This window comes from Dipodomys spectabilis, unplaced genomic scaffold (genome assembly GCF_019054845.1).
Source record: "Dipodomys spectabilis isolate Male_0828 unplaced genomic scaffold, ASM1905484v1 ptg000457l, whole genome shotgun sequence".
Lineage (NCBI taxonomy): Eukaryota > Metazoa > Chordata > Mammalia > Rodentia > Heteromyidae > Dipodomys > Dipodomys spectabilis.
Genome location: NW_024871134.1, coordinates 2,448,868 through 2,463,307, shown reverse-complemented (window position 1 = coordinate 2,463,307; position 14,440 = coordinate 2,448,868).

Genomic DNA, 14,440 nt, shown 5'->3' with positions numbered 1-14,440 from the left:
ACAAGTTTGTTCTAGGCTCACCCACTACCTAAGGTACAATTAAGTGAGCCATTAATGTTACAGTCCATTAAGCCAATTAAATTAGTCATTAATGTTATAGTCCATTAGATCACTCAGGAATTACATCGTCTCAGATGACTGAGAAAATAGTAAAGCAAAAAATGGTAATTTGGCAATATTTTGTTAAGGCACAAATATTAAGATGAGACAAAGAAATGGAAAGGAAGAAATAAAGCAGAAAATGGAAGAGAAATGTAAGAGTTAGTCCAAGATACCATAGTAATCACATTAAAAGCAAACCAATGCATCTAATTAAAACACAAAATTTTCAAGTGAAATGAAAAAAGTAAGATTCACGTATACTATCTTTATAAAAGACAGAGATTGATGGGTGGGGGAGGAAGGCCCGGTGGACACCCAGCAAAGGGAGGCTACAGCAAGGCAAGCCGAACTATCAGACCTAAGGGAGGCGTTCCACGGCAACCATGTACCCCCACACATACAATAGCAAACAATTGTGTTGACCACTAATGAGAAAATAAACATGCTTGTAGCAAGCATTTCAAAAGAACAGAATTATGACAGTTATGTCATAATGCCTATTATTTACAAGCTTACAAGATGATTTTAAGAGTTTGTATGGAGAGAAGGGATACCAGTGGCACATGCTTGTAATCCTAGCTACTCAGGAGGCCAAGATCTGAGGACTGAAGTTCAAAACCAGCTTGTCCTGGACAGCCCATGAACTGGAGATGTGCTCAATAGGACGATCACCAGCTTTGATCAAATAAGCTAAGAGACAGCATTCAGGCTCTGAGTTCAAGTCCCAGGACAACACAAAAGGAAGAAAAGGAGGAGGAAGAAGAGGAAGTGGAGAAGGAAGAGGAGGAGAAGACCAAGTTGTGAGGCATGGTTTTATTATAAATATAGGTAGATCACACTGTACATTTGAGTTGAAGTTTATGTACTTTGAGACATAATTTCCTATACAATTACATTAATATAGATGTGTAGTATTGATATGAAGACAGATTGTCACTGATAAATGATACAGAATTGAGGACCATAAATAGAGCCCAAAATACCATTAAATTAATGACAAGTTTGGTGGTGCACTTTAGTTAGGAAAGATGGGCAATTCTGATTCACTAATATTCTGCTGTATCTAGCAGTAGTGCCTGCTGTGTAACCTTGTGGCGTGGCGAATTTGGGGCTGTGACTCCTTGAAGTGGAGACCTTACACACTCAGCACAGACTTTATTTTGAACCTGACTCCAGAGCAGCCATGTGAACACCATCTCTGGATGTTGGTGTGGACACCAGCCACTGCAGGACCACGTGTCAAATACCCGTATGAGGCAAGTACGCAGGATCTGTGATTAGCTGCCCAGGCTGGCTTAGAACCTTGATCCACCAGGTGTCAGCCTCCTGAGTAGCTAGAATGACTGAGCCCCAGTGCCTGGCTTCGAGTTCTATTTCTACCATTAAAACAAGCAAACAGCATGCTGTTATTTCTTCCCTCAAGCCAGTAACAGCCCTTCATGGTCTGTGTTTCCATTATGAAGCACCTGAAATTTATTCTAGAGTACTGAATGGGATCATTGCAAATCCGATTACACCATCCTCCCAAGGCATGGATGATTTCTTACAAATAACATTGTCCAGTAGCCTAATTTTTTCTTAAGAGTTCTCTGCTTCCATCCTCAGTCCTCATCCCACAGACCCCACCCCCGACCCCTCTGGCCTGGCAGGGAGTCCTGGCTGCCTCAGACTCCTCTCTCTGGCTTCTTCCTCTGTCCTGCCTCCCCTGGCTGGCCTGTGTGCACAACACCAGCTCCAGTTCAGCTTCCCTGAGGCTTAACCTAGCCTGCTGCTGCCTCTTCTCCCTTCCCCAAACCCATTTTCCTACAGCCTAAGGAGTAGTCCTAGCAGAAATCATCTCCTTTACACATCTGCTGGCCGTATCTCACAGCAGTCAGCAACTGGGACTGGTGGGAGGTAACGGTGGCCAACAGACCCATCTCCGGACATTGCTGTGAATCTCAGCTGCAGGTCCCCATCTATCCATCTCCTCACATTGCTGTGCATCTCAGCTGCAGGTCCTGGTCTTTATCAGATGGCATAGATACATAAATGGAATTTTGACCATACATAATTTCTGCTGGCAACTGGTCTGTCATATTAATGTATAGAATATGTCATCTGCACCAAAGACACTGACTCAAGAGGATGAAGTGCACTCGCTTCACAGAACGAAAGAGAAGCCGTTATTAGGATACATCGTCTCTGCATTAATGCCTGCCCATCCTGAAGATTCTGGCACCACACATGACTATTAACTGATCAGAATGTGGGTTGGGATTATCAAAGTCATGCAGTGGAATCCATGGCAACAGATTTAAACTGCCAAAAAAAATACTATCAAAGTATTTGTATTTCTATCGGGTTAAATGGCTAGGACAAGTCCCAGGACCCAGGGTTGTCCTGGCCTGGTCCTCAGTCTAAGTAGATGAAGACCCACACTGTAGATGGAATGCCCACAGAGCCCTGGCTGGCCAAGCATGCTTTCACATGATCACAGACACATTTTCTTCCTTTTGCAGTTTTGGGTTTGTTTTGCAAATTTATTTTTCAAAGGACAGACAAAATGTGTTTATCCTGTACAACTTGATGTTTTGAAGTATAAATACATGGCAGCATTGTTAAGTAGAGCTCATTAACGTATGTTATCTTCCTTCTTTGTCTCCCTTGGTGGCACAAACACTCCACATTCACTCTGTTTACAGTTGCCAAGAAGGCAAAGGATGCTTATCAATTGTGGGAAACCATCCTGGAGATTTCCCTCCTGTCTATGTTGTACCTTCCATGTTCTTTCTTTTCTCATCTTAATTCTGCGTTATTTCCGGTATGAAATTCTATTTTTATTTTTTGGTGTCAGTACTAGGATTGAACACAGGGCCTCAGTCTTGCTTGGGTTTTGGCTGGACTGGAGCTCTACCACAATTCCACTTTTCCCTTTTAACTGGTTAATCAGTTAAGAGTCTCATGGACTCTCCTGCTTGAGCTGGCTTCCGACTACCATCTTCAGCCCCTGGCCTCCTGAGTAGCCAGGATTACAGGTGTGAACCACCACGTTCCTGGCTTGAACTTGTTGAGAATTAATCATCCTATACTTCTTAGAGATGAATATCAGGTAGATGGATAGTTAGAAACAAGAATATACACAGATACACATACACATACCTATACATATACGTATGTATGAATATGTACCCTAGGTCAATGTATGCACAGACTCTGTAGGATTATAAACTTTGAAATTGTGGTCATTGATAAGCTGTCCATGAAGAATTCTACTAAAGAGCTATCCTAATTAACATGTCTGTCAGTGGTTTCTCTCTCCAACACGAAGTCCATTTCCATGTGCGTTTGATGAGTAGGCACACATGGCAACAGACTAGTCAATATATACTCTTACATTGTGTATCCCCATCTTTCCTTGTAGAATCTCTTACTGGGCTTGATGAGCTGTTCAGGAAGGAATTTTAAGCAAATCTGATTTGTAAAGTGATGGTGCAATCAGTCATGGATAGAGAGGTAAGAGAGGATTGGTGGTCAGCAGGTTGTAGAGAAATGAAGGAAAAGTTGTTACAGTTGTGTGTTTGTGTAGAACATACGCCATCAAGGAGAGAGAGCTGCTTGTGTTCACTGCTTTGTACCCAGGACTAATGTAAGAAGACTCAGTGAAGCACTTTCAGCTTAAATCCAAGATTATGATGTCAGATTGCTTTTGTGTTGCATCTAGGCAGAGTCTGTAAGTCAGAAAGCTTTATTGTTATCTAGTTTTCTACCCTTGCAAAGTAAATATTGGAAGTAATATTGGTAAAAATATAAGTTATTTGCATAAACTGCAGGTCAGACTAATCAACTAAAATAATAAGTTATATTACAGGTTTTGTACTTTTAGACTATTTTAGTCTCTAACAATTAATCGCTTTAGTTAGCATATTTTATTTTTCATTTTAAATGTGAACCAGAAGATAGCTGATTAAGGAAAAATATTTAAGGCATTAAGGAAGCTAATGTATTTGTCTACATTATAAAACTTAGCTAAATACAGTTTAATCTCATTTCTGTCAATTTATTATTGAATATCTTACCTGCTTTATTCATTGAACCAAAGTGAAACAATTTTTTAAATGGAGAGCAAATAATTCAAATACAATGAAAAATATGTACTATTAATTTACAAATTTTAAAAAGCTTTTAAAAGTTTCTAACTGTGTGCTTTCAATTTAAAAAGGAAAATTAAATTTATCCATTCCATATTCTTTCCCAGAATCATTTCCTACATCTTCCTATGGTAAGTTTTGTTGAACAAGAATGCGATCACACCACAGTGACCAATAAAAATAATGAAAATTGCTCAAAATTTACCATTGACCACACAGAGAATATTCCCCACAAGGGCCATGAAAGAGAAACTTTTGTAATAAAGCACTTTCCTAGAATTCTGCTACCTGAAACAATGAATATCACTATTTAAAAACAATGTAATTTATAACTCTAATATATATATAAATCATTTAATAAAACATTATATACAAAATTGAGAAAGAATACCACATTTTGAAACCATTAAAATGCAAGAAAAAAACAAAAAAAGTTATCAAGCTTGAGAATAAAAAATATATCAATTTTAGCACAAATTAACAAGGTTATTTAGTTATTTTCTTGGTGGGAGTTTTCCAGATCCTGTGAACTTTTATTTTTCTATACAAAGAAATAATTGGATGTCTACCATGGAATTATGATGTAATAACTCGTCATCATCAAATGGGAAATGAGATTCATTTTAACTTGGTAGATTGCTTAACTTTATTTAATAAGTAAATAAGGCTAACTGAAGACAGATTTAATCTTCCAATTTACCCATCCCAGAAAAATATTATATTGGGTTTTCTTGAAAAAACAATATTAAGAGTGTGAAAAGAATATTTTAATTAAGACTGCTACCTCCTAAATTTAATGTAAGTAGAGAAGATTTCAAACTTTTCATTCCTGTGTTTCTCTCTAATGATTTCTCTCAGAAATAGAGCTCCTATATCTGAAGCTAAATTATGATTTTGCCAATGTCACATGGATAATACTTTCAAGAATGGAAGGAAATGGAATGTGTTCCGGTTTTCATTGAATTCCTTCAGAGTTCTTGTTTGAGTTGTATAAGAACCTGGGGTTAGAATGATTCAGATTTTCACTGGAATAAAGCAATTCAAATTGTAACACTTTTGATTACTTAGTAGCAATGGCCCAACCTTACATACACCCACTATTCTCTCTCTTTTTCCTTAAGAGACGCACCAATGCCATTCATGTTTTACAGGACACACCTGTTCAGAAGGACTCAGAGAATGACATTTATGTCTTGGGTTTTGTTCATTAGTACCTCTCCACCATTGTCTGCTCATTCATAACCAGACGTGTACCTAATGAACTCAAGTTCGCTGCATATTTTTATACAATTGTTCATGTTTAATAATAGCAGTGATTCAATGAAAATTCTGACTTTAAGCAGCTGTTTCACTGCTTTCTCTGTTTCAAAACTATGTTTTTATCAGTCTCTGCAGTATCAAGATTGAAATAAGGGCAATGCCCTCATGGTGTACATGTTATTTTACAACTTGCGCCACACCCCAGCCCTTTTTGCCTGGGTTATTTTTTTTTGAAGTAGGGTTTTGTTTTATTCCTGAGTTTTGATTCTCCTAACCGTGCTTCCGCATGTGGCTGGAGATGACAGTCACCACACCCAGAGGTTGGTTGGGAAGGAGTCTTGCTAATCTTTATGACCGGCCTGTTCTGGAAAATCTGCCCCCATCTTTGCCTCCCAAGTAGCTGAGATGGCGGGTCGAGCCGTCTCCACTGTGGTTATCACTCTTCTGTGACTGGTGTGTGACACTGTGCATGCCGAATGTCACTGGCACCTGCAGTTCATGCCTGCCCTCCCAGCTACTCAGGAGGCTGGGATCTGAGGACCGCGATTCAAAGCCAGACAGGAGCAGGAAAGTCCATCAGACTCTTATCTCCAATGAATCTCCAAAAAGCCAGAAGTGGAGCTGTGGTGGCTCAAGTGGCAGAGTGCCAGCCTTGAGTGATAAAGCTCGGGGACATTGGCCCAGGCCCTGAGTTCAAGCATCAGGACTGGCACATTTAAAAAACAAAGGAAAGATAAATGGAACCTAAGTTCCAACCCTGAATACCGCAGTAGCAATTCTTTTTAAAAAATATGCATTTCTGCAACTCCAATTTGTTTGATCACAAATCATCTTTTATGTAAGCGAATGTTCCAGATAAATTAAGTCAGGTGTCAATGATTCATTGCAATGTTTTCTGTTCTGTTTTGAGGACATTTCTTTCTAGAGCACAGAGCCCACTTTCCTTCCTGCTTCAGAGCTGCACAGTGCAGAGCTTGCTATGTGACTCATCGGCCTCTCTGTGGTCTCTGCTGTGTTCCGTGCTCAAACAGCAGCGATCTCCGCCTGTGCAGGGTGTTCTGACCTCCACACCAGGCTGTCAGCTGTGCCTTCGCCATGCTTTCAGAACCCTGTAGCCATCCCCACTCACCACTGTCCACCTACAGCTCTTGATTCTAATCTACACACAACTGCTAACTTGCAACGAAGGGGAAAAAAACAGATGCGTAAAACAACCCTAAACCTGCAGGCCAGTTGGACCTCCCCATGGGGGCTGGAGGGTCTGCCTTCATTCTAGATGATCCAAACACTTTCTGTGTTAGTCTGTCTTCCAGAGGGATTAGGATAATGGGACTTGGGCTAAGAGTCATTAGGAGGTAATGTCAATTGCTCTCATGCAACTTGTCTGTATGCCTAAGGCTTGGATATTTGCCAAATTATTTTATATTTGCATGTTGACTGTTACATTGGAATGAGATGTGATGCCTTTAATCTACCCAGTCCCTAATATTAGCATGATTTCATTAACCTTATCTCATGAAATTTAGTGAATGCCTGATAGTTTCCTTCTTGGATTAACTCAAATTCTCTAGACCCAGTGGCTTTGTTTTATGTTGTGTATTGTATATCAGAGCTGGAGCTTGAACTCAGTGCCTGGGGTGCTGTCTCTTAGCCTTTTTATTTTGCTCAAGGCTAGTTCTCTACCACTTGAGCCACACCTCCATGTCTTGTTTTTGCTGGTTATTTGGAGCTCAGGTTGGCTTGAACCTTGATCCTCTGGTCTCAACCCCCTGACTATATAGGATCGCAGGCCCATGGCTCCAGTGTCTGGCCTTCTTTATTTTTCACTTCAAATTGTACAGAGGGCTGAGGGCGCTTGGTCAGCAAGCAAGTAATATTTTGCCCTTTCTTCCTCTCTCTTCTCTTGATCAGAGTTGCTCAGCATTGAGGGAACTTTCAGAGCTTCTGGGACTCCAATGGAAATTCAGAAATCGACTCCATACTTGTAAGGTGAACGCTCATCCTGGCTCCCGCGGTGCTGGTAGGGATGTGAAGGCCCCTGGGGTCCACACCCTGCCTTCTAGAGATGACACAACCTGCACGAATGTCAGCTCTGCCCTTCTAGGGAAGGTGTGCACTAATGTGACAACTCGGGTTACACATTCTTTGTTTTCATACTTTTGCTTATTTCAAAATAAATTAACTTTGTAGGACTCTTTATTCCTCTTGATTTTGATCACTGAGTATATACATGATTTTAGTCATCAAATCGTGTTCAGTTGACATCAAGATATTTCATATAAAGATGCATCATACTCATAACTGGACTTATGGAATTGTAACCATGTTGTACAACTACTTAATGATAAAAATTTAAATGTAAAAAGATAATCAAGAAGAATATCAACACCAAGGTTTGTTTTGTGAAGTTGGAATGTGTTTTCTTAGGGAATAGTTCTACATTAATTTATCCCACTGCACCGGTACCAGCACTAAATAGAATTAACAACAACATCAGCCGCAACAATGATTTAGAGCATGAAAATAACATGGCAGTTAAACTGCTTTTTATATTTTAGGGAAACACAGATGAAAGTATTACTTCAAGTAAGTCTATGAGAATCTTTTCAAATATTACCTCATTAGCTAATCACTACTTCAACATGTAATATTAAGGAGGATAGTTATTGATAAATACATACAACACATTAAAAGACATCACTTATTCCAAGCCTTAATACTGGTTATAAGGCAGCTACTTAGAGATGTTATACGGCCTCTTAGTTTTAAAATAAAACTTTCAAATACCAATGTGGCACTCAGGTTATCTAAATATCCCTTTTGGGCTTCTACTTCAGAAGAATGTACCAGTTTCCATCGCCAGTTCACAGGCTGTGGATCTCCAGCCATACACTGAACGACAAAATCCAAGGCTGCACAAGAGCACAGAAATAGACATGATACAAATGGAAACAGACTTGTTAGGACAAGGCAAACAGGAAAAGAAAGTTCCTTAAAGCAACTAACATGAATCAAGAAGAATAAAGTAAAAAAGAATACTTTTTAGAGAATTTATTTCTTCCTGATTTATTCCTGAGAAGGGCACAGCTCCTACATTTGTCTAATAAGGGAGATAAAATTCAGAGCTGAGAGGAAGCCTCACAGAACGAGGCAGGATGGGGCTGTGAGGACTCCAGGAAGCCCTGGCAGGGACCTAGTAAGGATACAGGAATGTGATGATCTGATTATCCTTATTTTCCACGCTGAAGGAGTAAGAGGAGGAGGTGGCGATTAACTAACACAGAGAACAAGTTTCAGAAGAAAAAGAATGACTCAGGCTCTGCACTCTGCTGAATACGATAATGATTTGTATTTCCTTTTTATCCGGTGCCAATTTATGCACATATACATGACTACACTGCTCTGTCTACAATGTGCATTTGTGATGAGAATGATTTCTATTCATCTCATCAAAGAGCCAAGGCATTTAACAGCTCAGACTTGTAAAATAAACATCCAGAACTTTCTCCCCCATTTCCTTTAGGAGTCTGAATAGAAAATTAAAATCTTTTATTGAGAATACTATTTTTTTTACTTTTTTAACACGTACTCAGCACATCATTTGTCATCCAGCTGACATAAACAGACTATAATATGAACAGCCAAAATATACATGTAAGTGTGATTCTGCCATTTTGTAGCAACATTACCAGAAAACACAGATATTTCCTTTTAAATTTTGGGCTGTGAAATGCAACAACTGTGAGAAGTGAATTAAACTGATAAAACGGAATGCCTTCTGTTAGTATATGTCTAGGATAGTCCTAGCAGAGGATCACAATAGCACAATAGCTATGTACATATAACTGATGCTAATCGAAAGGAATTCCAAGATATGGAAACAAGAGGCTTTTTTTAAATGTACTGTGTGAAGTTTTTCTTTTTCTTTTTTTCCCCTTTGGTTTATCCCCTGTTGACACTTTTTTATTTTGGTACCCTGTGACTTATATCTACATTTACTTGATTTAGGGAAGGGGAATCGCAAAATGGTGAGTCAAAGGACAAAAGCCGTGAACCAATGTAACAGCAATACTCACAGGACAACATGTTGGAAATGAACTTTACAACTTGGGAGTTAGGAGCCAGGGAGGGAAAGGGGGAAAATATGGGGGAGGTAACAATATTCGACAAGAAAGGTACTCATTACCTTACTTATGTAACTGTAACCCCCCTGTACATCATTTTTACAATGAAATATTAAACTTAAAGAAATAATAAATGCCTTCTCTTAAAAATGTTTTTGTATATCCCTTCCCCTGCTTTCACTGTATTCGATGTTGGTATAATTTGTGGAGGTGAAGGGAAAAATCAAATCGTTTAAACAGGGATACAGGTGGACCCATTGCAACAATGAGATGTACAAGTCATTATGTCGAAAACGAACTTTACAACCTTAGTGGGGGGGGGGAGGAAGATTGGGGGGGGGTGGAGGGAGGATGGGAAGGGATGGGAAGGGTAAAAAAGGAGGAGGCTACAATGCTTGATAAGAAATATACTCATTATCTTGCCTATGTAACTGTAACCCCTCTGGTACAGTATTTTCACAATAAAAAATATTTAATAGAAGCATAATAAAAAGAATATTTTGTATGAGGAGTATATTGGCGGGGGATATTTTTGGGAGAATTATTTTCTTAGAATGATAAGAAAAAATATTTTTTACTTTTTATTCTAATTAAGTTCATTCTTTTACATGAAATTATGTTGTTTTATGTACATATTGGAGAATATATATAATTATGCCTATTTATGATTTACTATAATATCAGTACTGAATATAACAAAAGTATGCTATTCTATTTTGGTGAATGTATTCAAAACCCTTACTAATATTTATATAACATACAGAACATAATCACTATTGTAGTCACACTATTCCTCAGGACTGCCAAACTCTTACCCCTGGTCCAACCCATGGATAAGTATGATCCTATCTCTGACTCAGGTACCTGTACTATTCTATCATTCTAATTAAAGCCCATGAGATCTAATTGTGTGTGTGTGTATGTGTGTGTGTGTGTGTGTGTGTATGTGTTTGTATGTGTGTGTGTGTTGAACTCAGAGCTTGAGCTCTTACTTGGCTGCTTTACTCAAGACTAGAGCTCTACAACTTAAGTTAAACCACCACTTCTAGGAATTTTTTTGTTGGTTAATTGGAGATAAGAATCTCATGGACTCTCTTTTCTGGGCTGGCTTCCAAACACAATCCTCAGATCTCAGCCTTCTGAGTAGCTAGGATTACAGGCATGAGCCTCCAGTACCTGGAAGGAATCAAGATTTGTAAAACAGAATTATATGTGATATCAGGTGATAAAATCTTACAAAACAAGAAGATAATCATCACATGATCTCATATATGACTCTGATCAAGTTCCATCATTTGGGGACACAGGGTTTTTAAATTTTCGATTTCCATAAACTTGAGAGTTCTCCTATTGGACCTGGACCCCTAATGGAATCACTGACTTATGGTAGCTCTGTTTCCCCTATGATTTCACATAATTCTCACTTCTATCACTGTCCTCGTCATTCTGCCATGTATTTGCCAGCCCTTGTCTTCAGTAATTTTGGTAGTAGCTATTTTTACTAGGGTGAGACTTATCTTACAGTGGTTTGAGTATGCATCTCTAGATCATTAGTCAGCATCTTTTCACATATCTGTTGGCTACTTGTACATCTTATAAGAAAGATAGCAAGAAAATCATTATTTTAAAGCAACAATATAATATTATATTTTTTCAAGGAAGTATTCATTCTAAGCCAGGCACCAATGGTTCACATTTATAATCTTACTTACACAGGAGACTGAGATATCTGAGGATGGTGGTTCAAACTGAGCCCCAGCAGAAAACTCTAGGAGACACTCATCTCCAATTAACCAGTAAAAATCCAGAATTACAGTGTTAGGGTGCCAGCCTTGAGTTTAAAAAGCTAAGGGATAACATGCAGCACCTCAGTTCAAACCCCAGTACCAGTTCAAAAAATAAGTAATCAAGTAAATAAATAAACAGTAACAGTTTTGAAGCCCCAAAGTTCAGTCCACCGGGTCTCTTTCCTCTTACTTTTCTGAAGCTATTAACATGACTTCCAGACAAAAGCATTCATTCATCTCAGTTTGTGACTCAGCTAGCATGCCACCTGTATTATTGTCATTTTCACTATTTTCTTCAAGATGAATATATGACCTTTTTGATGATGGCTTTCCTGAGCACTCCTATTGATATTGCTATTAAGCATTGCTGAAAATCTATGGCATTAAGTTGGGCATTTGATAGGAAACTTAAGTCCTGACAGGCCCTATCTGCTAAACTTTTCTATAACTAACTCACATTTCAATCATTCCAATGTACCAGAGTTCTCTACAAACATTTGGTGGTCACATAAACCAACAACTCTCAATAGGAAGTAGTTGAGCAGCTTAGTTAACATACTAACATAACAATTTCATATGTATTAGGAAATGGAGTCTTGGGGAGGCCAATGGTTGAGCCTAGAGATTCACTTGTGTTTGTAGCAGGGGGAGAGCTCGCAGAGCCCAGGCTGCTGCCAGGAGCTCAAGGACAGGGGAGGGCAGGGGAGGGCAGGGGAGGACAAGGGAGGACAGGGGAAGGCAGGGGAGGACAGGGGAGGGCAGGGGAGGACAGGGGAGGACAGGGGAGGGCAGAGGAGGACAGGGGAGGGCAGGGGAGGACAGGGGAGGGCAGAGGAGGACAGGGGAGGGCAGGGGAGGACAGGGGAGGGCAGAGGAGGACAGGGGAGGGCAGGGGAGGACAGGGGAGGACAGGGGAGGACAGAGGAGGGCAGGGGAGGGCAGGGGAGGGCAGGGGAGGGCAGAGGAAGGCAGGGGAGGACAGGGGAGGACAGGGGAGGACAGGGGAGGACAGAGGAGGGCAGGGGAGGGCAGGGGAGGGCAGAGGAAGGCAGGGGAGGACAGGGGAGGACAGGGGAGGGCAGGGGAGGGCAGGGGAGGACAGGGGAGGGGAGGGGAGGGAAGGGCAGGGCAGGGGAGGACGGGGGAGGACGGGAGAGGACGGGGGAGGGTGGGGGAGGGCAGGGGAGGACGGGGAGGACAGGGGAGGAGAGGGGAGCACAGGGGAGGGCAGGGGAGGGCAGGGGAGTGCAGGGGAGGACAAGGGAGGGCAGGGGAGGACAGGGGAGGGGAGGGGAGGGGAGGGCAGGGCAGGGGAGGACGGGGGAGGACGGGAGAGGACGGGGGAGGGTGGGGGAGGGCTGGGGAGGACGGGGAGGGCAGGGGAGGACAGGGGAGGGGAGGGGAAGGGAGGGCAGGGGAGGACAGGGGAGGACAGGGGAGGACAGGGGAGCACAGGGGAGGGCAGAGGAGGGCAGGGGAGGACAGGGGAGGACAGGGGAGGACAGGGGAGGGTGGGGGAGGGTGGAGGAGGACAGAGCAAGGTGGGGGATGAGAAAAGAGGACAGGGGAGGACAGAGGAGAACAGAGGCGGGCAGAGGAAGGTAGGGGAGGACAGAGGAGGATAGAGGCGGGGCAAGGGAGGGCAGAGGAGGGCAGAGGAGGACAAAGGACAGGGGAGGGTAGAGGAGAATGAGGGCAGGGAGGGCAGGTGAGGGTAGAGGAGAACAAGGGAGGACAGGGGAGGGCAGGGGAGGGCAGGGGAGGACAGGGGAGGACAGGGGAGGACACCAGAGGACAGGGGAGGGCAGGGGAGGGCAGAAGACAGAGGGCAGAGCCTAGGCTGCCCATGAGCCAGAGCACAGAGGAGGACAGGCGACAGGCCTGTCATGTGCTTTCAGGTCCTCCCAGTGCTCATGGCACTGAAGCAGGGAGGATCTGAGAGCGCAGCCACATTTCTCTCTGGGGCTTAGAATGCTGGTCCTACCTGCAGCACTGCGTCTGTGCTGAGAGGAAGGCTGCTGGGCCTACAGGCTACAGACTCCTGTGGGCAATGTAGCTCCAGGAAGGCAAAGGAGGGAAACTTCTGGAGGGAATACAGCCCCTGCACTGACCCAGCCCCAGCTTGAGAGAACTGATTGTCTGTGCAGAGATTGATTTTTCTTCCCTGTGAATGGCACTCTGGGATGTGGTCAAAAGATCAGCCTAAAACACAACATGGTAGAAAAATGAGCTGAACTATGAACTAAAGCCTTAGAAATGTATTCAATTCTAGGAAAAGTTAGGAATCTCCAAATAAAACAGATGTTCAGAAGCCCAGATGAACAGGACTGGCTAGAGCCTCTGCACTGCACACAGCACCAGAGAGGAAGGAAGGAAATGGAAGCCTGCACAAGGAAAAACCAAGTTGTACACAAAAGCAAACCCATTAGAATTAAATTAGACATCGAAGCACAAACCTGAAAGCACAGAATTACATATTTTCATCTCTAAAAGTAAATCACTGCCAAGCGTAATTGTTACATCCAAGAGAAATGTCCTTGAAAAATCAATGCAGAGATGAAGACCTCCCAAGGTGAGCACAAAATAACGCAATTTCTGACTGCAAAGCCAGGATGGAAGAATTCATGTGAAAGAGCCCTATCCTCAGATGAGGAAGGAAGACTGTTACAAACCCCAGAGGCCAGGGAAGAAGAAAGGAGACAATGAGAAGAAAAGAATTAGAACTGCTCCACTCAGCAAACCAGTAATCTAAGAGAAATATGAGAGAAGCCAATGAAATGAACACACTCAGTGAACACCTCTCAATTGTGAGCCTAAAGGTAGATGACTTTAATGCCTGTTAAAACAAGGGGGTGGGATCAAGGGGAAAGAGGAAGACGAGTTATGAGGAGCAGAGGGGAGAATGCAGTTAAGACTCCAATGAACATCCTACAAAATCAACCAAAGTGAGGGAACAGGTCGGGAGGGGAGGGGTGTGTGAGAATGCTGAAGGAGGTGACATGGATCAGGATATATCATACTCATAAACCGGTATGTG